At 42.1% G+C, this 27954-nt stretch overlaps 1 pseudogene; it reads left to right on the top strand.

Annotated features, from left to right (window-relative positions):
- Positions 1 to 27954, top strand: part of LOC120100645 (uncharacterized) — a 55965-nt pseudogene that overhangs the window by 5573 nt on the left and 22438 nt on the right.

The following is a 27954-nucleotide window of genomic DNA, read 5'->3' on the forward strand; positions in this document are numbered from 1 at the left end:
GTTCTTTGTATATTTGGTTTTGTCATGGAGTATATTGGTTTCTCCATCATTGTTAATTGACAGTTTTGCTGGATAGAGTAGCCTGGATTTGTGTTCTCTTAGGGTCTGTATGACATCAGCCAAGGATCTTCTGGCTTAAATAGTCTCAGGTGAGAAGTATGGAGTAATTCTGATAGGTCTCCCTTTATATATTACTTGATATTTTCCCTTACTGATTTTAATATTCTTTCTTTGTTTTGTGCATTTGGTGTTTTGACTATTATGTGATGGGACAGATTTCCTTTCTGGTCAATCTATTTGGAGTTCTGTAAACTTTTTGTATGTTTATGGGCATGTCTTTCTTTTCTTTAGGGCAGTTTCCTTCTATAATTTTGTTGAAGATATTTACTGGATATTTATGTTGGAAATCTTAGCTCTCTTCTATACCTATTATCCTTAGGGTTGATCTTTTCATTGTGTCTTGGATTTATTTAATATTTTGGGTTAGGAGCTTTTTGCGTTTTACATTATCCTTGATGGTTGTGTCAGTGTTTTCTGTTATCTTCTGCCGATGAGATTCTCTCCTCTATCTCTTGATTTCAGATTGAAAATACTTGTGTTTCTGACACCTGATCTTCTTCCTTCTTTTTCCATCTCCAGGGCTGTCACCCTTTATGCTTTCTTTATTGTCTCTATTTACATTTTTAATTCCTGGATGACTTTGTTCAATTCCTTTACCTGTTAGTTTGTGCTTTCCTGTTGTTCTTCAGGAGATTTCTGTGTTTCCTTTTTAAAGGCTTCTATTCCTTACCTGTGCTGTGCTGTATTTCTTTAAGATAGGTATTTATGTCCTACAAAGAATAATAGACCGAAATCTCAAACACAAGGAGAAAAACTAACCCTAGAAAAAGCACAAAAGTAATCTTCTTGCAACAAAACCAAAGGAAGAGAAATACACAAATATAATTCCACCTCTAACAACAAAAAATAACAGGAAACAACAATCCTATTTTTTAATATCTCTTAATATCAATGGACTCACTTCTCTAATAAAAAGACATGTAAAACAGAGTGGATACTTAAAGAGGACTCAGTATTTGCTGCAAACAGGAAACCCACATAAGTGACAATGACAGACATTACCTCAGAGTAAATTGCTGGAAAATAATTTTCCCAAGCAAATGGTCCAAAGAAAAAAGCTGGAGTAGCCATTCTCATATCGAATAAAATCAACTTTCAACTAAAAGTTTTCAGAAAAGATAAGGAAGGACACTTCATATTTCGAAGGAAAAGTCCAACAAGATGAACTCTCAGTCCTGAATATATATGCTCCAAATGCAAGGGCATTTGCATTCATAAAAGAAACCTTGCTAAAGCTCAAAGCACATATTGCATGTCACACAATAACAGTGGGAGACTTCAACACACACTTTCATCAATGGACAGCTCATAGAAACAGAAATTAAACAGAGACATAGAGAAACTAACCTAAGATATGAGCCAAATGGACTTAACAGATATTAATAGAACATTTCATCCTAAAACAAAAGAATATACCTTCTTCTTACAACCTCATCGTACGTTCTCCAGTACTGACCATATAATTGATCACAAAACAGACCTCAACAGATATAAGATTGAAATAATTGCATGCATCCTATCAGATTACCATGGATTAAGGCTTGTTTTCAATAACAACAATAGTGACAGAAAGCTCACGTATACATGGAAGCTGAATAACACTCTACTCAATGATAATCGGTCATGGAACAAATAAAGAAATAAATTAAAGACTTTTTAGGATTTAATGAAAATAAAGGTACAACGTACCCAAACTTATGGAACACAATGAAAGCAATGCTAAGAGGAAAACTCACAGGTCAAAAAGAAATTGGAGAGAGCATACATTAGCACCTTGACAGAACACCTAAAACCTCTAGAACTAAAAGAAGCAAATGCACCCAAGAAGAGCAGAAGGCAGGAAATTGTATTAAACTCTGGGCTGAAATCAACCAAGTAGAAAGAAAAAAGGGAATATACAAAGAATCAACAAAAGTGGGAGCTGGTTTTTTGAGAAAATCAACAAGATAGATAATAAACCCTTAGCCTGACTAACCAGAGGGCACAGAGTATCCAAATTAACAAATCAGAAATGAAAAGTAAGACATAACAAGAGAATCTGAGGAAATTCAGAAAATGATCAGATCCTACTACAAAAGCTTATATTCAACAATACTGGAAAATCTGTATGGAATGGATAATTTTCTAGACAGATACCAGGTACGAAAGTTAAGTCAGGATCACACAAAGCATCTAAACAGTCCCATAACTACTAAAGAAATAGAAGCGGTTATTAAAAGTCTCCCAATCAAATAAAGCCCAGGACCAGGTCTGTTTAGTGCAGAATTCTATCAAACCTTCATAGAAGATGTCATAGCAATATGGTGCAAACTATTCCATAAAATAGAAAAAGAAGGAACACTACCCAATACCTTCTATGAAACCATAATTATGCTTGTTGCTATTAAATATTGGCTGCTCCCATCCAGAAAGAGCACACGAAACCATTACCAACACGGTTTCTTGTGGTGAGATTTAATAATTCCCTTCTTGAGTACAAGGGGAAGGGGCCAGAGAAAGAACAGAAAAGAGAGTGAGGGTGGAGGGAGTCTGCTTTTATTTGTACTGTGAGGTAAAGATGCCCAGGTGGAGGTGAGACTTGAGCCAAAACGTCTTCTGGGACTGTACGGTGTTAATGCTAAAGGCAACACTTGATACCTAATGCTTATACCTAAACCACACAAAAAAACAAGAAAGAAAGAGAACTTCAGAGCAATTTCCCTTATGAATATCAAAGCAAAAATACTCAATAAAATTCTTACAAACCAAATCCAAGTAACCATCAAAATGATAATCCATCATGATTAAGTAGATTTCATCCCAAGGATGCAGAGATGGTTCAATATATGGAAATCCATCAATGTAATTCTCTAGAGGGGCAGGCAGTTAAAGGTACCCTGATTCCTGCTGGAGATAGGTTGAATCCCCAGGACACTAAAGGGGACTGCTGGTGCCTTCCCAATTTCCCAGGATAACAGGACCCCCCAAAGACCCCTTTCAGAGGTTTGAGACAGAGTAGTCATGTAGGGCAATGCTGCAAGCCACTTCAGCACAGGTCATGTAGGCTCAAGACAGATCAGAGGTGGAAGCAGGACCACACCTACAAATAAGTATATGAGGAGGTCTTCCCAAGCTCTCAGGACAAACCAATAGGAAGTACCTTCTGTCAGACAATGACCCATTCACAAAACTATTTAAGCACAATGAAAGGCGTGCAGAAATTATTCCATTGTCTATGAGCTTCTGTTATACGAGCTATTACTCTGCCACTTGGAGGTGAGATCTGCTCTTCAGAAATCATCCCTGCCAGAATCTCCCTTGCAATCCTCACTGGCTAGTCAGTCCCCTGCTGGATCAGCCCCGCCCAGGTAACGAAAGTGGCAGGCAGTGGGTGTAAGGAGAAGGACAGGCAGTTGGGGTGGCAAAAAAATGTTCCCCCTTCCTGCCTGAGATCTTTCTCCCTTTACCTGTACCCACACAACTAGCCAGCCTGGTCAGAGATCACTGTGGAGAGCACTCTGGCACCAGAGCCCTACAATGTAGTGCTGGAACAATGATCAACAAAACTGCAGTGTGGGAAGGTGAGTCACCTCCCCCAACTCTGGAGACTAGCAACCTTTCTTTTCCTGCTGAGTTTTCAGTCAGCCCCATCTCAAGCTTAGGTCAAGCTGAAGGGGCAACTGAAGGCTCCTGGCCAGAGCTACTCTCTGGAGTTGGCTGAAGGTCCCTCTAGCCCCTGTCTAAATCCTGACAGCCTGCAAAACAGCCTGCAATTGGTTATGGCAGACTCCCTATCTAACATGGGAAAACAGTAGACACTTAAAGCCACAGGGCACCTGCTAGTTCTTTAATATGCAGGAAGGCTTAATGTTTTGGACTTCTGTGGAATCCCCCAAGGCCGATAGGCCAAGGGAATGTTCCCATTGGACAAACCATTTCTCCTCTTTCCTGTAACAGACAGTACAATGACACATACAAAAACACAACATTAAAAAAAAATTCCTCAGTTCCTGCGACCCCCCCCCCCCCGGCAGTGTTCTCGCAGCTTTCCACAGCCCAACACCCACCCTGTGGCAGTGTGGGGTAAGTGGGGTAAGTAGTCAAACTTCTAAGTCCTGTATCACCTAGGGGATGTGCACTGTGGCTGAGCTGATGCAGAAAACCCCCAAGGCTTCAAAGGAGACACTAAACAGTCTGTCTTCCCCTTGCTCCCCCCCCCCCAGGGCAGGACTCCATTAAAAAACAAAGGAGCTTCCACCTGCCTCTCCCCTTACTCCACCTTCCCCCATCCAACTAAGGAGATCTCTCCCTAGAGGTAGTGGTTAAAACAGCCAAGCAGATAAAGACCACATTAGGACAGAAGATATCACCTATAAAGACAATGGAATACCCAAGGAGACCCAGAACCCCCCCTCCAAATCACCCCCAATTCTAAGGGCCACTGTTGACAGCACACCTAAAAGCTCTAGAACAAAAAGAAATAAATAAACCCAAGAGGAGTAGAAGGCAGGAAATAATCAAAATCAGAGCTGAATACAACCAAGTACAAACAAAAATGAGTATACAAAGAATCAGCAAAACCAATAGCTGGTTCTTTGAGAAAATCAACATGATAGATAAACCCTTAGACTAACCAGAGGTCACAGAGAGTGTATCCAAATTAACAAAATCTGAAATGAATAGGGAGGCATAACAGCAGCATCTATAGTAATTAAAAAAAATTACATCCTACTACAAAAGCCTATATTCAACAAAACTGGAAAATCTGGAGGAAATGGACAATTTTCTAGACAGATACCAGGTACCAAAGCTAAATCAGGAACCATTAAAACACCCCCATAACTCCTAAAGAAATAGAAGCAGTTATTGTTATTAAGAGTCTCCCAACCAAAAAGAGCCCAGGTCCAGATGGATTCAGGTATGAATTCTACCAGAACTTCACAGAAGACCTCATACTAATACTGTTCAAACTATTCTACAGAATTGAAACAGATGGAACACAACTAAATTCCCTCTATGAATTAATAATTATATAATAAGGTTATACAATTAATCTTATACCTAAACCACACAAAGACCCAACAAAGAAAAAGAAGTTCAGACCAATTTCCCTTATGATTATTGATGCAAAAATACCCTTGAATATCTTAAAACAGAATTCAAGAACACATCCAAATGATCATCCATCATAATCAAGTAGGCTTCATTCCAGGAATGCAGGGATTGTTTAATATACAAAATCCATCAATGTAATCCACTATATAAACTAACCCAAAAATAAGAATGACATGGTCATTTGATTAGATGCTGAAAAAGCATTTGAAAAAGTTCAATACCCCTTCATAGTAAAAGTCCTGGAAAAATCAGGAATTCAAATCCCATATCTGTATATAGTAAAAGCAATATACAGCAAACCAGTAGCTAACATCAAACTAAATGGAGAGAAAATTGAAGCAACCCAACTAAAATCAGGAACTAAACAAGACTGCCTACTCTCTCCCTACTTATTCAATCTAATAGTCGAAGTCATAGTCAGAGCAATCAGATAGTGAAAAGAGGTCAAAGGGATACAAATTTGAAAAGAAGAAATCAAATTATCACTATTTGCAGATGATATGATAGTATACTTAAGTGACCCCAAAAGTTCGACCAGAGAACTACTTAACCTAACAAACAACTTCAGCAAAGTGCCGGGGTATGAAATTAAATCAAACAATTCAGTACCCTTCTTCTACTCAAAGGATAAACAGGCTGAGAAAAAAATTAAGGAAATGACACCCTTCACAATATTCCCAAGTAATATAAAATATCTTGGTGTGGCTTTAACCAAGCAAACGAAAGATCTGCATGCCAAGACCTTCAAGTCTCTTAAGAAAAAAATTGAGGAAGAACTGAGATGGAAAGGTCTTCCATGCTCATGGATTGGCAGGATTAATATAGTAAAGATGGCCATTTTGCAAAAGCAATCTATACATTCAACACAATCTAGACCAATATCCCTACTCAATTCTTTATAGAGATAAAAAGAGCAATTTGCAAAACCCAGGATAGCGAAAACTATACTCAACATTAAAAGAACTTCTGTGAGGATCACCATCCCTGACTTCAAGCAGTATTACAAAGGAATCGTCATAATAACTGTATGGGATTGGTACAGAGACAGACTGATAGATCAGTGGAATAGAAGTGAAGACCCAGAAATAAACCCACACACCTATAGTCACTTGATCTTTGACAAAGGAGCTAAAACCATTCAATGGCAGAAAAATAACATTTTCAACAAATTGGAGGTCAGCATGTAGAAGAATGCAAATTGATCCATTCTTTTTACCATGTACAAAGCTTAAGTCCAAGTGGATCAAGGACCTCCACATCAAACCAGATACACTCAAACTAACAGAAGAAAAACTAGGGAAGCATCTGGAACACATGGGCACTGGGCAAAATTTCCTGAACAAAACACCAATGGCTCATGCTCTAATATCAAGAATCGACAAATGGGACCTCATAAAGCTGTAAAGCTTTTGTAAAGCTAAAGATACTATCAATAGGATGAAATGGCAACCAACAGATTGGGAAAACATCTTTACCAATCCTACATCTGATACAGAGCTAATATCTAAAATATACAAAGAATTCAGAAAGTTAGAATCCAGAGAGTGAAATAACCCTATTAAAAATGGGGTACACAGCTAAACAAATCATTCTCAGCTGAGGATTATCGAATGGCCAAAAAACAGCTAAAGAAATGTTTAACATCCTTAGTCATCAGGGAAATGCAAATCAAAACAACCCTGAGATTCTATGTCACACCATTCAGAAAAGCTAAAATAAAAAACTCAGTTGACAGCAGATGCTGGGGAGGATGTGGAGAAAGAGGAACACTCTTCCATTGCTGGTGGGATTGCAAACTGGAACAACCACTTTGGAAATCAGTCTGGAGTATCCTCAGAAAATTGGAGATTGCACTACCTGAGAACCCAGCTGTACCTCTCTTAGGCATATACCCAAAAGATGTTCCAACATACAACAAAGACACATGCTCCACTATGTTCATATCAGCCTTCCTTATAATAGCCAGAAGCTGGAATGAACCCATATGCCTTTCAAAAGAGGAATGGATTCAAAAAAGTGGTACATCTACTCAGTGGAGTACTACTCAGCTATCAAAAACAATGACTTCATGAAATTCATAGGCAAATGGAATGAACTAGGAAATATCATCCTGAATGAGGTTACTCAATCACAGGAAAACACACTTGGTATGCACTCATTGATAAGTGGATATTAGCCAAAATGCTCGAATTACCCAAGATGCAATCCACAGACCACAGGAAGCTCAAGAAGAAGGATGACCAAAATTCAGATGCTCCCACTCCTTAAAAGGGAATATATATATGTGTGTATGTATATATATGTATATGTGTATATGTATATATATGTATATATGTATGTATATGTATGTATACATATATATATGTATATATGTATATATATGTATACTAGATACAATTGATGAAGTAAAAAAATGCATCTTGAAAGGATCCGGATATAGATCTCTCCTGAGAGACACATCCAGAGGATGTCCAATACAGAAGTCAATGCTAGCAGCACTGATCTGAGAACAAGACCCTTGGAGGGAATTAGATGAAATATTGAAACAGTTGAAAGAGCATGCAACCCCATCAAAACAACAATGCCAACCAAACAGAGCTTCCAGGGCCTAAACCAGGACCGAAAGACTATACATGGCATAATCCAAGACTCCAACCGCATATATAGCAGAGAATAGACATGTTGGGGCACCAGGGGAAGGGGAAGCCTCTGGTCTTGCCAAGGTTGGACCACCAGTACAGGGGAATATGGGATGGGTAAAGTGGATGTATAGGGGGAATACCTGCATGGGGGAGGGGTATGGGAGGGAATGGGGGCTTATATACAGGAAATTGGGAAGGGGAATAACGTTTGAAATATAAGGAAAGAAATATATCTAATAAAAATTTTTTAAAAATTAAAATTTAGGAACCAAGAAGATGCCAATGCCAGTTCTAGCTATAATGGTTTAGGTCTTGAGATGGAGAAGGGGAGTTAACAAAAGTGAAGACACTGACCATCTTTTGATTTTCAGGCAAGTGGCCACAAATAACTTGAGCCTTCTATAGTTATACAATGACAATTGTGCTTATCCAAGCAGTGGTATCATTGCTTACATTATTAAAAGAAATCATAATATCCACATTTCAAAAGCTCTATCTTTACACAAATCCCCCAATAGTTCCCCTTCTTCCTTCTCCCATTCCTTGGATCAGTCACCACCTAAACTTATTTTGCATTAAAAAGCACAATTTCAGCAAGACAAAAGAGATGTCTGGCCAGGATTGTCCTGTAAACAGGAAGATATACGTGTCTGGTAGCAAACATGGTTACATAGTTATGCATAGTGAGAGGCCGAATTAAACATTTGTTGGTAAACTATCTCTAGTTATTATCTCCTATCATAATTCCCTTTTAATTGCAGACAGACAAGTTCATTTTACAATGCAGATCTTCTAGACATCTTTCTAATATATAGATCTTTGTAAGATGTAATCAATCTAAGAGCCAGTTTCAAGTCTCTATCAATCCAACATAATCTCTGCATTTTCCATGTCTCTACTGATCAGATAGAGCTTCTTAAAAACAGTTATGTAAGCAGGACCTACCTCTCTCCACAACTGACACAGACTTTCTCAGTGTGACTGGGTACTTCTCTAAAGATATGATTATAAGTCTCAAATTCCCAGGATTTATGGTAACATCTGGAGGATTGATAGATACAAAAAGAGGTGAAGAACATTTTATCCCTTGAAAGAGTTTTGAGAAAAATGTAGAATCATCCACAGTGACTTAGTCTCTGTGATTCCAGATGGCCTTGTCCATGACTGATGAAGTGCTACAGTTTTGATAATGACTATATGCAGTACAATGAAGGAAAGGAGAGCTTGTAGGGCATGCAAACTTGGTACTAAATATAAAGGCCACCAAATTTACCTTGTCAACTGAGAAGTGGTTTCCATGGACTTGCCATAGTAGAATCCTGCCACTGAAGCACTTATATGCTATTCCTTGCAGCAGCTACATGGCCACTGCCAGAAAGAGGTAGCACCTCTGCTAAATTATTTCTGATACATGCATGAGGATCTGAGTGCAGTCTCCAGAGAACATGTAAAAAGTCATGGGACTGTTTTCCAAGCTAATCATCCTGGTGCCTGTGAAATGGAGAAGAAAGAAACCCTGTGGCTTGACAGAGCCCCAGTGTAGCTATATTGGTAATTCCATGGTCAGCTTGAGACCATGTCACAAAATCAATACAGTAGAGAGTGACTGAGAATGATACCCAGTATTGACCTTTGACCTCCTTATTCACACCTGTGGACATGCAACTGCAGACACATGTGCCCCCACACAAACATGTACACACAAAGTACTGTGACCTTATAAGCAGACTCAAGCCTCTTTAGAAAGTTTCATGTCATTTTTTACCCTGCAACATCTCTCATACAGCACACTGTTCCTTATTGTTTGCACTTTATCTTTTCTTAGTTTTAGATATATTATGCCCATTGTCTATCATAATGAATTTCATCTTTAAAAATAACCTCAGTATCATTATATTCATTCAGCCTCCTTGTCTTTAGGCAACAGAAATCATTTTTTTAAACTTATTTTTACAGGAGACTGGAGAGTTGACCGAGAAGTTAAGAACATGTATTACTTCTGAAGAAGACCCATGTTAGATTCAAAGAACAAGATGACTCATAATCACAGGTAATTTCAGTTTCAGGGACCCAATACCCTTGCTTTTCTAGCCTCCACAGGCAACCCTATGCAGGCAAATATTCACACATAATTTAATAAAGACACACCCCCAACACACACACGTTTACAATTTAAATTATTTTCTGGCCTTATTTTTTTTACTAGGACAAAGAGGGTAAAATTATTCAATCTACTTCATATTTCTGAAGGGGAACAACATTTTGCCTTCTCGATAGGAGACAAACCCCTCCAGATTTAGAGGCATGTAAATCCAAATTGACAAAAGTGTCCATCATATAAACTAATGTGCCTTTTGAATTGTCTTTTACTTTTCCATAATGGGTATTGCTTACAATATGTTGCTGCAGATTTGGTTTTACCACAGGCTTCTATGATGCTCTGAGCTGCTTTGATTTTAATTTCTGCTCCTCTCTCAATTAGCTTCTAAACCTACATTGTTATGCTATCTTATCATTCATTTTATAACATCCATGCTCCATAAATTTGAAGAAGATAACAACAATTGCTCTTTAAAGTGTACTTCTTTTCCTTATAGTCACTCTATTGAAAAACATAGACTTTTGCCTTTAATTGTTGTTTTCTTTGATACAAGCTTTTCCCTTGAGTATAATAATACTGTTTTACTCTTTTAAATTTTCCAAGTAAGACAATAGAAAATTTGTGGGGGTGCTTTGTAAATGAATATGAGGATGATCCCTATTGTCTATATTTTGATGTCTTCTACATTTGAAAAATGAGTGCTGATTCAGCCACTAAATCTTGCACAGGCAACCACTGTGGAGAGTCCAGTGGAAGTATTCCAGGACTCCTGATGGATGTCAGATCCCCTTGGACTCATACACTTGACATTTTAAACTAGTATATTACCCTAAACCCAGGTTGTTGGGGTATTTTCTTTCATCCTCTACCTCATATGTCAGAAAGAACAAAGAATATCATATTGGAACAAGGTCACTTGATTCTATTTCACGATGTGACTAAGAAACCTGGAATCTCCTAGTCGTATTCCTGATTTGATTATAAAGGAGAACATTTTGTTTTATTTCTCTAGTTACATACAGTACATTTCAGTGTAGATGCCTATTCCTCTACCATGCAAGGAAAGGTCCCTATAAATCTAAGTGATACAAATACAAGTGCTATTGTCTGGTCACCCTGGTTACACAATTCCATTGTGGAAAAGTCTCTGGAATCTACATGCCCCATATTTAAGTTTTTTGATTCACCAATCTGAGTAATACATGTTCATGAGTCTGAACTTATTTTATCCAGAAGTTGTTTAGCTTATCTCTGCAAGACCAAGTTGCCTTCATATGAACTATGTATGTATTCTTTTTTTAATTCTCAATATTATGTTCTGTTGCTCTGTAATACTAGGCAGAAATTCCATGTATGTAATTTTTTTCTTGCTTCAGAAATGGGAGAATCGGAATACACGTATGTACAGGGATACAGGATGACAGAGTACAATTTATGGCATTCATTTCCTCCTTCCATTGTGTATGTCCCAAGGACCAAACCAAGGTTATCAGCCTTGGCAACAATTATCTTTACCTAATGAGGTATTTCACTCTTCCTAGTATATTTCATAATTTATTGTTGCAAGCCCAATTTCTACCCCATGCCAAAAAAAGGAATGTTTTCTTGCTGGAGTGTGCTATAATCTAAAGCATTTCTTTAGATTAAGTCATTGTCCTCTTTAATACCCTAGTATGATACATATATCATCTGTGGGCATGCAGAAACACATATACACACATAATTTCACTGACATACACTGTTGGTGCCCAATGCCCGCACTGACACGGTATCGAGAATCAGGCAAAAGCCTGCGGGATTAAAGAAACACACACACACACACACACACACACACACACACACACACACACACACGTTATTGATAGCCATTCTTTTGTAAAATTTTTAATGATATCACTTCAATACACAAGCTTAGAGATATACATCCACAAACTCTCACCTACAAACTATATAGGAAGGTTTTTTATCAATGTGATATAAAACTAGAGGTAACTTGGAAGAAGAAATCTTACCTGAGAAAAAATTCTTCATAAGATTGTCCTATGAAAATCCTGTGGGCACTTTCTTGATCAATAATTTTGTTGGAGGGCCCAGCTCCCTGTAGGTTGTTCCATTCCTGGGTTTATTGTTCTAGCTTTTATAAAAACACAGGCTGAGCAAGCCATAAATATAGACCAATAAACAATCTTCTTCCCATGTCACTCTAACATTTTCTGCCTGCTTAATCACTGGGATATCTTCCCACCCTACATAATGCTGAAAGACCCTCAGAGAGAATTTTCCTTCGGGAAGGAGATCCCCAAGCCCAACGACCAGGCCGAGTCCACTCGGATGCAATTAGCAAGAGGGTTTATTGGAATCACAGGTACCTGCGGGCACACAGTCTCTTCGGAGGACTTGCGTGCCCAGCAGCTCCAGCATGGGGCTTTTGTAGGGTTTGGGGAACCAGAAGCGGGTGTACAGAAGCAGATGCATGGTTACAGGGACTTGATTGGTGGATTCAAATGAGGCGAGGATGCAGGGTTACGCAGCAAAAGAGTCCGGAATGTCAGGGGCTAGAGGCTTATCCCTTCCTGCCAGATGGCCTATGAGTCAGTTCCAATACCTCGGGCTGGTTCTGCATTCTTTCTTCCTTATCTTTGTGGTCTGTCAGTTTTAACGGCGGGGCAGGCCCCACAGGGCCTGGGCATACCTGGACCTGCCCAATCCTGTTTCAGTTCTGAGTCTGTGAATTTTGAAACTTACTCTTTTAACTTCATATTTTTAAACCTTAAATCTGTAAAATTTTCTTTTCATTCCCCTCTTCTTCTCCTAAGTAATTATAATCTTAGAATTTTGATATCAAGTCTCGTATTTGGTCTCACCAGTTGTCCTAAATGACTGGTACTGTTGTCTCAGAACCATCACCCGCACAGCACCCACTCTATTTTTAACAAAAGCAATTAACCTGTTTGTCACACAGGGTCCAAAACTGAAACCAAGAAAATTATTAGTAATAGCCCATTCATATAGCAGAGAGTAGGGTAGTGATCCAGGGAGACCGAGTGAACCAAGACTCAAACCAACCTTGTTGAGTGTCTCTATCTTTTATAGGAGTCAAACCTATTAACTAGTTTCTTTAACACACATGGACCTATAATCTGAAGCAGAAGCAAAACTAAGAAGGGTCCCATAAGGGAAGATATCAGAGTAGTCATCCAAGGAGATCTACTAAACGAACTCTCGAACCACCCCTGATGTGCTTCTCTGTCTCTCTGTCTTTTGTCTAACCTTTCTCTAAGTTTATTCATGGAGTCTTTAATTACTCTTGAATGGTCTACATAGAAGCAACACTCTTCTTTCAGTGTAGCACACAGACTCCTTTAAGGAATATCAGGTCTAATCTCCTCCTATTCTGAAGGACTACCTCTGAGAGGGAGGTTAGGTATTCTTGGAGGTCAGCTAAAAAGTCTTTCACTCTTTTTATATCTGAGTCAATGGCAGTTCTGAATTCTGTATAACCCTTTCATTGCAGGGCAATGGCAGATGTCCTTGTGCTGCCCTTGTAGCACCTAGATAGCCTTAAGTAATTCTCAACTCTTTTTTTTTGTCTTACTAAGTCTTTAGCATCAGGATTCCAATGTGGGCACTATCTAAACCTACACACCAAGTTCATGACTAGCTTTTAGAACTTGTAAACTTATACAGATTATGATCCCTGAGGCACAGTCCCAAGAAGTGTTAGGAGTACTAACATATGCAATGTTACATCATTTGTAATAGAAATCAAGCCTATCCTCACTCCTATCTTGATAGAACCCAGGGCAAACATGAAATTAAGTCTAGGGAGACTTTTAAAGGTCTGAGTTTCCCTCTATGTCCCAGCTCTAAGCCCCAACAGCTACTACACGGTTGGTGAGGGCTGAGAATTGATGGCCGTCAGGGTGGTCAGCAGCACCAGGTACGTTCCTTTCCAGTGAGGCTCGAGTGTCTGGGCTCCGTATCATTATATGTAGCTGTAGTCTCTGACCTGGAACTGATGAGATGTCTCGAGGTTCCCTGGGGTTTAGGCTGCTGCCAGCTGTGACCAGTCTTCTCTCCGTATCACCTGTAGGTCTTTTAGCCTGGCATATAAATCATTATTACTATGACATGTTGGTTCAGTAACATCATCTAATACAGTCAGGCGAGCTGAGGCCCCATATAAGATCTCAAAGGGGGTAAGGCTGAATCTGGAAGGGGTATTTCTTGCTCTGAAGAGAGCAAGAGGGAAGGAGTGCCACCCAGTCTGCGCCAGTCTCCATGATCAATTTAATTTGGTCAGGGTCTCTTTTAGAGTTTTATTTATTTACTCTATCTGTCCTGAGCTTTGAGGTCTGTAAATACAACATAATTTCTAATCGACTTCTAAATACTTGGCCACACCCTGCCTTACCTTGGCAATGAAAGTAGGGCCATTGTCTGACCAGATTACCTTGGGCACTCCAAACCTGGGGAAGATTTCTTCCAATATCTTCTTGATGACTACCGAGGCCGTCTCTTGCTTGGTGAGGAAAGCTTCTACCTATTCCTCGAAAGGTATCTACAAGCACTAGGAGATACTTGTGATCATATTTTCCTAGTTTTATCTCAGTGAAGTTCACTTCGACTTTTTACTAAATTCTCTAGGTCTCTTTGTCCTGTTTGCTTGCTAAGCATTTACTTACTGACATACCTTATATTTTTTACTGTCTCTCTGGCTAAAATCTTAAAGTCTATTATATATAACTTAACTACTTGGACAAACTTTTTATCTCCTAAATGAGTCCCTTTCTGTATTTGGCAAAGTGAGTCTTTTCTTTGTTCTCTGGGGAGTATAGCTTTCCCCTCAAGTGTGCCTTTAAGCAACTTGGGCCTTTTCTTCTACTGTACGTTCTAAATGGGGCCATCCCTTTAGTCCAATCCCAGTTCCCCTTGGCTGTCTCTTGTAGGCCTGTAACCAGAATAGGCTCCTGTATAGCCATTTCCCAAGCCACTTTATGTGCTTTGTTCCTGCCTCATGCCACTGAATCTCTTCCTTCCTGATATCCTGAGCAATGAATAGTACTCACAGTTGTTGGCTTCACCAGGGCATCCAAGAGATGGCAAAGGCATCTGTGGCACTGATGTGCTGGGGGGGTTGAGGTTCAGCCATCCCAGATGACATTGTGTTGTCCACCATGGCAGCACCCACTTATCTCTGACCTTCATGAAGAGAACTGTTCCTGTCTGTAGACAAGGTAGCCTCGGCTTTCAGCAGGAGTCAATCAACCAGTCACAGAGGTCTTTCCTCCACCCATGGGCTTCTGCCAGTGCTTGACACTCATGTTGCAGTGGCTCCAGGTCAGGATTGGGCAGCAAGGTGACAAGATTGTGCCCAACCAGTGGAGAATCTAGTCCATTGCAGCTGACCAGTGGTCCCATCTTTTGGGACGTTCTATTCAAAGGCAAAACAGCAGCCACTCTATCACAGTTTAAGTCCTGGATTGGGTGATAATTGTCATTGCCCGGCTGGCAGGAACGGTGTGTTCCAGGCTGAATGGCACTAAGCCACACATCTCCCAGCATCAGGTACTGGTGTACTGAGACAGGTCTTAAGCCCCACGTACACAGTCTGCAGATATGCATACACATGGTCTCACCCTTCAGCCGATGCAAGCCATTTTGGAAAGCAAATTTCTCATGAGCAAGGGATGGAGGCAGTCATGGATGACCATGGACTAGTGGGTTACCCGGCCCACACCAAGGTCCACTGTTCTTCGGGCAGTCCCTAAGTATTGTTTGTTGTCAGTAGCCCCTTGTACTCAAGGTCTTTGGATACTGGCCCACTGGAGCATAGGAGCACAGAGCGTTGGACCCTCCGCCCCCCCCCCCCCCGCATTCACACAACAACTGGGCAGGCTTTCCTTCTAGCTTTGTGCATAGCCAGCACTCTAGGACGAAGAGGCTTGCCTTCGGAGCCACTGGAGAGGCCCCACTTGTTCTTCCTGGGGCAGTCCCTGACCCAATGTCCTTTTTTTTTTTTTTTTGTATTAGGCACACCGATCTTTAGCCAGGAATTCTCTCCTGTTGCCAGGTACTGTCTTCCTAGGTTTTCTAACTACTGTGGCCAGTATATGTTCCTCTCTTTTCTTTTATCTCTCTTTAGCTTTTTAACTTCCTCTTCTTTTTTCTCTTTCTTTCGTTTTTCAGTCTCTCTGTCTGCATCTTCTTCTACAGCTATTAAGTGTTGTCCTCTTTTGTGCACAGACCCTGAACCACACATCAACTTATTTTTCTCTGCAACTTACAATAACTCTCTCAGTGACTTAGCTTAACCCTTCAAGTTTCTGTAGCCTTTTCTTCATATCTTTTCCTTATCTTAGCCAGATTGGTGGGGCATTTTCCAGCCCCTAGGAGACCCACGCTTGGAGCCTGGGGGCAGACCCGGAACACTCCCTACCTTCAGGGGTATTGAAGTCAACAGTCAGGAGTGAGGGCGTTCCATCCATGTCTGGAACATTCTTTCTGGCCTCTAGTAGGATTCTGTCTTTTCTCAGTGGTAAAGAAGATCTGTAACAGTTACTAACAAGCATCTCAAGTGGGATGGTGAGAAAACAAGAAGGGAATCTAGAGAATAGAGGTCCACTGAAGAGGACAAATAGCATTTAGTCACACAACTAAACCAGGAGGCCTTTTTTGGACAAAAGTACCATTGTAAAAATAAGCACAAGCTTTGTCTATGAGCAAGAGGCAGCCTATCTGTTACCAGCTGTCTCTCTGGACTTAGATTTTCCCTTAAGGAGTACCTCCCTTCATTGGCAGCTTGGTGGCTCTGCCTCTCAAGAGAACCAGCCTCCAAATGACACTAGGCTTCTAGTAAAAACTAATAACAAAAGGATGGAGAGATGGTTAGAACCTGGGTGCTAGATACTAAGCAGCTGACAAAAGAATTGTAACCAGTTCACCTGGGGCTTCCTGTCTCTTACATCTAATAAAGAGATTGTTAATACTATAGTACCAACCTTTAAAAAAAAAAAAAAACTATGGCTCTCTCCGTGTCTCTGAATACCAGGACTGCAGTAGTAGTCCTTCAACAAACTGTCTCAGTGGGCTAAAGGCCCATGGAAAAGAAAACATTAATCCTGACCTTGGCCACAGCCAAAGTCTGAATTCTAAATTTTGACTGGCAAAACAAAGTTTTTCACAGTTTGTTGTAGATTCTTTTTGAAACTATTTTAGGGGCTTCTTTGCCCCCCAACCTGGGGCATCTCTCCTTGGGGAGGAGGCTCAAGAGAGAAAGATAAAACTCCTCGCAGAAAACAATTTCTCTCAAGCAATTTTTAACTTTTAACTTAAGCACCAAGAGGACCAAGTAAAACTCTTTGACGAACAAAGCAAACAGTTTCATGATTTCAAACACCATCGTCAATCCAAATTCAAACACAAAACAAAAGCCAAAAAACCACTTGACAATATCACAGAAAACAAACCAGAGAAACAAGATCAAGACAAAGCATCCTATAACCAATTTCCACAGATGCCTGGTACCTTCAGTACCTGACCCAAACTGCAGCTTAACCTTAGCTGCTTCTGGGATACCAAACACAGAAACAGAACACAAACAATGGACACCAACATGTCCAGAAAACCACAGTCCGGTCACAAAGAAGATAAACACTTCCAACAGTCAAACAAGTAACAGACAGATGCGCTGCACGGCTTTGGTACCAAACTGAAACCAAAAAATCAGACGGAGTCAGCGAGGGTCTTGGATCCTCTACTCCAATAAAATTCAGACGGAGTCATCAAGGGTCTGGATCCCTCCGAAAACGGACGGAGGCGCCATGGATCCGGATCTCCCTCTCCTCCTACTACCCTTGGAACGTCTTCCAGGGCTTCGGGGGAGAAGTCCGAGCTCATCAGCCTCTTCTCTGGCCCGCCCAGATAGTCCCCAGATCTGAGCCTATTGATCGATCGTTCACGGGACAAGACCAAGACTCAACAGACAACAGACAAGACAAACACCGGCCGGCTTATCTCCCGGTGGGTGGTCAGTGATCTCTGGGCGGAGGATCACCAAATCCCGGACGAGCCCCCATATGAAAGACCCTCAGAGAGAATCTTCCTTCAGGAAGGAGATCCCCAAGTCCAACGACCAGGCGGAGTCCACTCAGATGCAATCAGCAAGAGGGTTTATTGGAAAACACAGGTACCTGCGGGCACACAGTCTCTTCGGAGGACTTGTGTGCCCAGCAGCTCCAGCATGGGGATCTTATAGGGTTTGGGGAACCAGAAGCGGGTGTACAGAAGCAGATGCATGGTTACAGGGACTTGATTGGTGGATTCAAATGAGGCGCAGATGCAGGGTTACGCAGCAAAAGAGTCCGGAATGTCAGGGGCTAGAGGCTTATCCCTTCCTGCCAGATGGCCTATGAGTCAGTTCCGATACCTCGGGCTGGTTCTGCATTCCTTCTTCCTTATCTTTGTGGTCTGTCAGTTTTAACGGCAGGGCAGGCCCCACAGGGCCTGGGCATGCCTGGACCTGCCCAATCCTGTTTCAGTTCTGAGTCTGTGAATTTTGAAACTTACTCTTTTATCTTCATATTTTTAAACCTTAAATCTGTATAATTTTCTTTTCAATGCAACTAGGATTTGTTTTAGTGACTTTGTGTTTTGGACTGATGGCTGCTAATGGGATCATAAAATAAGACTTAAATTGAATCTTTCAACCTTCTAGAAAATGTGTAAAATAATTTTATTCTAATACCCTCATCTTTGAGACACAGGACATCATATATGAAAGGACAGAAAGATTCTGCCATAAATATAGGCATCCTGAAAGGTTAATTCTTTACAACCAATAAGTCCAGGTAAGAACTAGGTAGACAAATATTAGCAAAATGATTGTACGTTGTAAGGTTAGTTTATATAAGGAAGTAGCCATGTTTGAAGTGTCACATAATTGAGGCCCAGATAAAGTAGTAATTCAAAGAAAAAAGTGACAGAATATATCACAGATAAAATACACCCAATTCACATGAGAACAGCTTAGGAATAAGAGAATGCACAAGAGTAGAAAAAGAGAGACAAAAATAAACAAAAGAAAGACAGAGAGAAGTAGAGTAAGAAAGAGAATTTGTGGTGTGTGGCATGTGTTTACAGAAGTTTTCTGGACATGTTTTTACAGATTCAGGTTCTGAGAGAACAACTATTCACTGGGGAAAACAGAAAAAGCTGGAGAATTAGAAGGATCCAGAAGATTGTAACACATTGTCCAAGTTAATGTGAGTCCAAGCAGAACATCTCATGAAGATGCCAAGAGAAACCATATTGAATCAGTCAGCTTGGAAGGTTGGATTACATGGAGGCTAGAAGCTCCTAATATTAGGTCTATAAATAGTAGAACAGAGGAAAAAAATACTCTGGCCTCAGCCTAAACGACGTATTTGCATAGCTTGGGTAAGACTCTTATCACTTTATCTAAGAAAAGAAAAGTGACATTCACTTAGAAAGACATACAGACAGACATACAGACAGACAGACACACACACACACATACACAGAGACACACAAACACACAAACATACAAACACAGAGTGGTGTGGGGAGGGAGGGAAGAAGAGAGGGAGGGAAGAAGGGAGAATGTTTGCAGTCAACCATTGAACTCAGAACAAGGTTCCAAAGAGAGGAGTTACAGAAAGAACTGAAGTAGTTGAAGGGGTTTGCCACCCCATAAGAAGAACCATATCAACCAACCAAACCCCTGCCCTCGATCTTCCATGGACTAAACAACCATCCCAAGAACACACAAGGATGAGCCTATGGCTTCATCTGCATATGAAGCAGAGGATGTCCTTTTCAGGCACCAATGGGAGCAAATGCCCTTGGTCCTGTCAAGGCTTGATGCCCCAGTGTAGGGAACTGTCAGAATGGGTAGGTTGGAAGGAGTGAGTGGGTGACAAAGGAACTGCCCTCATAGAACAGGAGGCATGAGGGGAAATAATAGCTGGTTTCTAGAGGACAAATCAGGAAAGGGGATATTTAAAATGTGAATTAAAAAAATCCCCTCCCCCAATGAAAGAAAAAGAAAGAGAAATGGAGAAAGAAAAAGAAAAACAAATGGGGGTACATAACTAAACAGATGCCGCCTGGGTTCGTGGTGGCGTTATTCCCATGATAGACAAGCATCTTCTGGGAAACCAAAGTCTTTGGGTTCCAGTGGAGTATGGTTGCAAAGCTAAAACTTAAAGGAATTGACGGAAAGACACCACCAAGAGTGGAGCCTGCAGCTTAATTTGACTCAACACGGGAATCCTCACCCGGCCTGGACACAGACAGGATTGACAGATTGATAGGTCTTTCTCGATTCCGTGGGTGGTGGTTCATGGCTGTTCTTAGTTGGTGGAGCGATATGTCTGGTTAATTCCGATAAGGAAGAAGACTCTGGCATGCTAACTAGTTACGCGACCCCCTGAGCGGTCGGCGTCCCCCAACTTCTTAGAGGGACAAGTGGTGTTCAGCCACCTGAGATTGAGCAATAACAGGTCTGTGATGCCCTTAGATGTCCGTGGCTGCATTAGCGCCACACTGACTGGCTCAGCTTGTGCCTACCCTATGCAGGCAGGCGCGGGTAACCCATTGAACTGCATTGGTGATGGAGATCGGGGATTGCAATTATTCCTCTTGAACGAGGAATTCCCAGTAAGTGCCACTCATAAGCTTGCGTTGATTAAGTCCCTGCCCTTTGTACACACCACCCTTCGCTACTACCGATTGGATGGTTTAGTGAGGCCTGATCAGCCCATGGCCCTGTCGGAGGGCTGAGAAGAAGGTTGTACTTGACTATCTAGAGGAAGTAAAAGTCATAACCAGGTTTCTGTAGGTGAACTGGCGGAAGGATCATTAATGGAGAAGGCCGAGGGGGTGTCTGGTCCTTTCTTGGACCTGTGTGAGTCCCTCCTCTCACTGGGAGGCGTGTCCCCGGGTCCTGGTTGCATTCTTGGCCTGTGCTTTGGCAGCCAGCCAAGTGAGCTTTTCCGGGAAAGGCGGGGGTCGTTAAGGAGCGGTGCGGGGAGGGTGTCAGGTCTGGTCCTTCCGGGGACCTCCTCCATTCTCTCTCTCTCCCTTGCTCTTCTGCCTACATCCTTGCCTCCATGTGCCAGCCTCTGCCTCCACCACTGCTGCTTCTGCCGCCAGCACCTCCCTTGCCTGCTGGCCAGCCAAGGCCCTCGGCATACCGAGGTCATTGTGCCTCTTTCTGGACCGCCTCCGTGATCTCATCTCCTGTGCACTGGCGGGGGGGGGGGGGGGGGGGCGGTACACGGTGGCCCGGACCTGCTCACTCTCCTCACAGCACCTACCGCCCCTCCGCCACATCTCTCCCGCTCTGAAGGTGCCAGGGTGTCTCTGTTGCGTGCAGGGGGTCCCTGTGCCACGGGTGGGCTCTCGCAACCCGCCCAGCCTTTTGGGCCTCACGTGTCAGCCCCGCTCCTGTCTGGGTACCTAACTGTCCTGTTCCAGCACGGAAGTTTAAAGACCCCGGTGGAGGGGTCGCCCTCCAGCCCGTTGGTCGTCCGTCCGCAGGAGGGCTTCCCGTTTCCTCCCTCCACCTGGTGCTCCCTGAGACTCAGCGGGCACTCTCCTGCCGCCAGCGCTTCCAGAGACAGCGGTCGGGGGGCCATGTCGCGGGCACCCTCTGGGTGCCCGTGGGGTCCCGGCCCGAGCGCCCGACTTGCCCGCCCATTGGCTGGCCGCCGCTGGGTGTTGGGTTCGCGGCGTACCATGTCCCGTGTGTCCCACATTTCCGTTCCGACCCTGTCTTTTTTTTTCTTTTCACATGTATCCTTTAATTTCCCGCTGGCCGGCCTGAGGTGGAGCCGCCTCCCAGTTGGCCCCTCTCTTCCAGTGCAGCAGGGGCGGGCGGGGGAGCTGGTGCTGTTGTTAGCACCCATAGGAGTCCGTTCACACCCCAGATACCGATAAGACTCTTAGCGGTGGATCACTTGGCTCGTGCGTCAATGAAGAATGCTGCTAGCTTCGAGAATTAATGTGAACTGCAGGACACATTGATCCTGGAAACTATGAAGGTGAAAGACCCCCTCCCAGAAAGGGAATTGTACAAGTTCCCGTTCCTCCCGACCTCTCCACCCACGCGACTTTCTTCCCCCTCCACGCGTCCCGCTGTCGCTGTCCCCGCTCCTCCCAATGGGGGGGGGGGGGTCGGCGGGCGCTCCGGCGGTGGGCGCGGGGTGCGGTGAGGGCGCCCGGGTGGGAAATGGGGTAGGGTTGGTGGGTGATGCCCCCCCTGTCGGTGACTGGCCAGTCAGACAGTCACACACAGACACACACACAGACACACACACACACACACACACACACACACACACACACACACACACACAAATACATATTTAAGTATTTAAAATGATGTTTAAAGAAACCAGTCTTCCTGTTTAACAGAGGTTAAAAGGGAAGTTGGCTGACAGAACGTTTTTGTGGGTTTTTATTCTCTTTTTTACCAAATAGGAGGTAGATCTGTTGCCCCTTTTATTAAAGGCCAAAGTATTAAGTGGCGAGCCGATGTTTCAACTTTTACCATTCTGTTTCTTTCACGAAAACCAGGTAGTGTTGTTTCTTTGACTTTTCCTTTTTGAAACAAAATGGAAGGAGCTCGACCAGTTGGCCTAGTTTCCCTGTTCCTTTTCCCTCTTCCACTGTATGCTCAATGAAATAAAGTAAATAAATGAAGTTTCTAGTTATTTATTTGTTTGGGAGACCCGAACTCTCTCTCAAGAGATATTTCCATTTCCCCACCATCACCACCACCACGCACACACAGGAGGCCTACTGCCTGTATGTGGGGGAAGGGGAAGGGGTGGACAGGAGCTAGCTAAGAGGGGGTGGGGTGGGCTGGAGAATATGCATGTCCCTGAAGGTCTGTCAGGGAAATACTGCTTCTGCCCTAGCATGCTTTGCTTCAGTGCTGAGCCAGGCAGTGCCTCTTTAGGGGGGTGGGGCAAGTTTTCTGCCTGAAATCAGTGAGTGATGATTTCAGTGTGAATGTCTGATCCCTTGCTGTCCTTTCAGTGCTCTCGCTCAGGGCAAATGACTGAAGAAAACCTTAGACTCACACCCAGCTGTTTGGAAATGGTAATGGAATTGATAGCACACCCTCAGGAAAAGAGGAAGACTCCCTTTGCTCACTCTCAAATCCTAGCCTCACCCTGTTAAATCTGGATTTCTAAGTAAGGCTGAATCTGAACCATATTTACAGGATTTGGCATTTCTGATTCATGATTAATGTTTAGTTAAATAAAGCTTGTGAAGGGCTGGAGAGATGGCTCCGAGGTTAAGAGCACTCACTGCTCTGTTCTTCCAGAGGTCCTGAGTTTCATTCCACAGAAACCATATAGTGGCTCACAACCCTCTGCAAAGGGATATCCCGTGTACTCTACTGCCGTGTGTGTATATGAAAAGGGCTTTAGTGTACTCATATAAATGAAAATAAATAAATAAACCTTTAAAAGAATGAAACAAAATGAACCTTGCAAAGAAACTGAGCATCTTAAAATGCCAGGCACGTGTATCCACTCCTTTTATTTCATTTCGTGTGTGTAAAACATAACCACAGAGGTGGTTCCCCTTTTATTGACCTCGATAGCACAACTGGGACAGAAGTGCAAACTATCATCTACCTATCTCGGAGTGGAGTGGTTGGATACAGGGAGATTGAACATTTGCAGTTAGTAAAGTTGTGATGTTGGTTTTTTTTTTCCTTTTCTTTTTGGATAGATATTGGGAGCTTTTTTTTTTTTAAAGTACAAATTTTGTTTTCTATGCAACATTCTGATCATAGTTTCCCATCGCAAAGCAATTTCCAGATCCTTCCTCCCCATCCACCACCCCGTTGTACCCCAAGCCTGTCCTTATATGTCGTTGATGCTTACCCAGGTGAATCTCCATTGGAAAAAGCATGATATTCCCATCTCCTATGACTGTCAATGGCAGATGACTTAAATGCCAGTGACTTCGGACTTGACTCCATTTTTCCCTTGGAGTACTGGGTTTGGATCTGTTGAACGAAGGCAGGCCCTGGGTTTTGAAACAAACAAACAAACAAACACCAAAAAATATTTAAAGCAGGGAACAACTGCCTGCACACCAAGAGACTGTTGACTCCTCTTAGGAGCTAGTACGATGTGAAACTTGTTTAATAAAGTAGAATCCACACAGCACAAAGGGAACACTTTAACAAATTATGAGGAAGACAGAGAGAGAGAGAGAAAGAGAGAGAGAGAGAGAGAGAGAGAGAGAGAGAGAGAGAGAGAGATCTGTTTATCTCCCTCCTCTAGTTTTTCAGACTAGAGATTTCATCTTCCTCTGTCTCTGGTGCTGGTGGCTTTACTGCTGTTTGGGGGGATTTGGATAGGGATAGGAAGAACAAAGTCTTGAGTGCTGATTTTAAAGCTCCCTCTTTCTCTCTCCCTCTGCCCCTCTCCTTCTCCTTCTCCCTCTCCCCCCCCTCTCTACACACACACACACACACACACACACACACACACACACACTTCCTAGGATGAAAGAAAAAAATGAAAAGGAAGGCACCCACGGTGATGCCTGACTTTGATCTCTCTTTGGTCTCAGCACTGGAGAGGAAGATAGGAAGGCCTATGTAGATGCAATGTGAAGAAGGCCTATGTCAGATTAGTTAATGGCTAGGTAACTGTTACCTAACTAGTCTGCCATTTTGTTGCAGTTACTAATATTATAAGGACACTTTCTCATTGGTTGTTTCTGCTGTTACTGCCGGAATTCATTACATATTCTGGTAGGTTCTTCTGTGTGATAACACACTCAGAAAACAAACACTGTAGAAGTCAGTCTACTGCTTTCTTTGTTGTCTAGTTACCTGCAATAATCCTGGACCTGAACCGAACACCCAGCAGCATTTCCCAAAACCATCCATGTATAAGCTTTTATAAGCTGGACCACCAACATTAGAGTGACAGTGCAGACAGAGACTAGTTGGAACCGGACTTCCATTATGAGTTTTTGTTTGTGTTTTTGTTTTTTTTCTCCATTCCTGTCCCGTTCTGTCCTGTCCTGTTCTGTCTTGTCCGTCCTGTCTGTCTGTCTGTCTGTGTGTCTATCTGTCTCTCTGTCTTTCTGTCTGTAAATCCACACATGTAGATCTTTCCACGTCTTATATTTCAAAACAAATAATGCTTGTTGTGCTTCTCATTTCATTCAAGGGTACTACTCTCTAGATCAGAGGAGCCCCCTTACAATTCTCCACAGATAGTGATGACTGAGGTGTTCAGTGCGACTAATCAGGAATTATATGGTTGTTGCCATTATGCTCGATCTTACCCAGGGTAGGGTTTCGGGGCATGGTTGCCAAGATGGCAAACAACAGACAGTGATTGAAGAGAAGGAACAATAACCTACAATTTTCCTTCTCTGTCACTGTTTCTCTGTCACTCTCTGACTCTCTTCCCTCCTTCCCTCCCTCCACTCTCAGACCTGAATGAACCTTGCAACTAAAGTAAATGTGCAGTGAAAAGAAGTCAGGTGTGGTGCCGCATGTCTTTAATTGCATCACTTGAGTGGTGGAGGTGGTTAGAACCCTGTGAGCAGGCTGCAGACCTGATCCAGGTACTGATTTCTAGGGCTTATGTGCAAAGACCCCTGACTCAACTAAAGAAATGAAGAAGATTAAAGAAACAGATACAATTAACTTGGAATAAACCATACAAACTAAGGAAAAGGGAAGGCAGTATTGGGGTGGACTGGCTTACAGAGAAGGGGAAAACATTTATTTGCCAGTGCCTCCTCAGTTGAACACACACACACACACACACACAGAGAGAGAGAGAGAGAGAGGGAGATAGATAGATAGATAGAGAGAGAGAGAGAGAGAGAGAGAGAGAGAGAGAGAGAAATATATCTGTTAATCTGTTTGTCTCCCTCCCCTAGTTTTTCAGACAGGGTTTCTCTATGACTTCCTCTGTAGACTGATGGCTCAGAGGGCAAAGCTGCTGGCTGTTAAAGGTCTAGGAAAAACATGAAGGCCTAGATGCAATGTGTAGGCCTGAGGGAACTGTTAAGGCCTAGATGCCCTGTGAAGGAGGCCTACATCATGTATACATATATACAAACATATTCATATATATGAATATGAATGTGAATGTGTATACACTCAGGTATCCTTTATTTTATTAGCTTATTTTGAATATAATTTCCATGCTAGTCAAAAAGAGGAAATTTTCTTTGGCACCGGATTCTTCTTTAACAATAAATGGATATAAATAATCACATATTCAGATGTTATGTCTAATATTGAGAAGATATTCCCAGATATGGTGTTAATCCATCATAGTCCATGTGTGAACACAAAACAGACTTAGTAAGAATTTTGCAAGTGGATTTTAAAAACTTATATAGGGTTATTAAGAGCAGTGGTAACATTTTTTAACTTGATATTTTATATATTTACATTGCAAATGTTATTCCCTTGCCCAGTTACCCACTCTCCCACCACCCACCCCCTGCTTCCATGAGGATGCTTTTCCTCCCATCCACCCACTCACACCTCAATAGCATACCATTGCCCTGCACTGGAGAAAGGAACATTCACAGGACCAAGGGCTTCTCCTCCTATTGATGCCAGACAATGCCATCCTCTGCTCCATATGCAACTGAAGCAATAGGCTTTTACATGAGAACTATTTGGTTAGTAGTTTAATCCCTGGGAGCACTGGTAAGTCTAGTTGGTTGATATTGTTGTTCTTCCTATGGGTTTGCAAACCATTTCAGCTCTTCCTTCACTCCTTCATTGGAGTCCCCATGGAGTTCGATGGTTGGCTTCAAGCATGCTTGTCTATATCAGTGAGGTTCTGGCAGAGTCTCTCAGGAGACATCCACATCAAGCTCCCATCAATAAGAAATTCTTGGCATCAGCAATACTGACTAGGTTTGGTGGCTGCATATGTGATAGATCCCCAGATGGGGCAGCATCTAGATGGCCTTTCCTTAAGTCTCTGGTCCACTCTGTGTCCCTATATTCCCCTCCCTCTTGAGTGTTTTGTTCCCCCTTCTAGAAAGGACTGAAGTGTACACATTTTGTTCTTCCTACTTCTTGAGCATCATATGGTCTATGAATTGTATCTTAGGTATTCAAAGCCTTGGACTAGTATATACTAACTGTGTTAATTCACTCAGGATGATATTTCCTAGTTTTATCCATTTGCTTAGGAATTTCATGAAGTCATTGTTTTAAAAGCTGAGTAGTACTTCATTGTGTAAATATGCCACATTTTCTGTATCCATTCCTCTGTTGAAGGGCATCTGGGTTCCAGCTTCTGGCTGGAGGGCCTTTGCACGAGAACTCTTCCAGTCTGATGTCTCTCTCTCTCAGACATGCTGAAATGTTTTTGTCCTGGGTGATTCTAGAATCCCACGAATCTGCATATTTTATGTAAAATTACAAAAGCATTTTAATTAAATTAAAATATAACAAAAGTTAAAACTATGGATAAACTCTCTTCAGCTTAATCTTTTCTTGGTTATTATCAGTATATAAGATACATACTGGGTGACAACAGCTAATTAAGAATTACCCTGCAGTCCCTTAACCATTTTCTATGTATCTGTGGTGTTGTGTGTTGTAAGAATGTTGGTGGATGTGAGTGTGTGGTGCATGCCTGTAACTGTGTGGCTTTACCCATCTGTGCATGTGCATTTTAACTCTCTGAATTATGCTGTTTCAAGGTTATGTTAAATGACTTTTTTTATAGATATGTACAGTATTAACATGACTTATATTCAAATCTTTGTTCTTTGTCCTTCATTTTCTTTTTGACTTTTTTTAGTTTTTCATATTTAAAAGCGGTTTTAAATATTTGCTTCATGCGTCTGTACATGTGTGCACAAATGAGTACAGATACTTGAAAAATGTAGGAGAGGGTACCCAATTTCCAGAGCTCGATTGACAAGTAGTAATGACCCACCAAGTATAGA

This window comes from Rattus norvegicus, chromosome 2, assembly GCF_036323735.1.
Source record: "Rattus norvegicus strain BN/NHsdMcwi chromosome 2, GRCr8, whole genome shotgun sequence".
Lineage (NCBI taxonomy): Eukaryota > Metazoa > Chordata > Mammalia > Rodentia > Muridae > Rattus > Rattus norvegicus.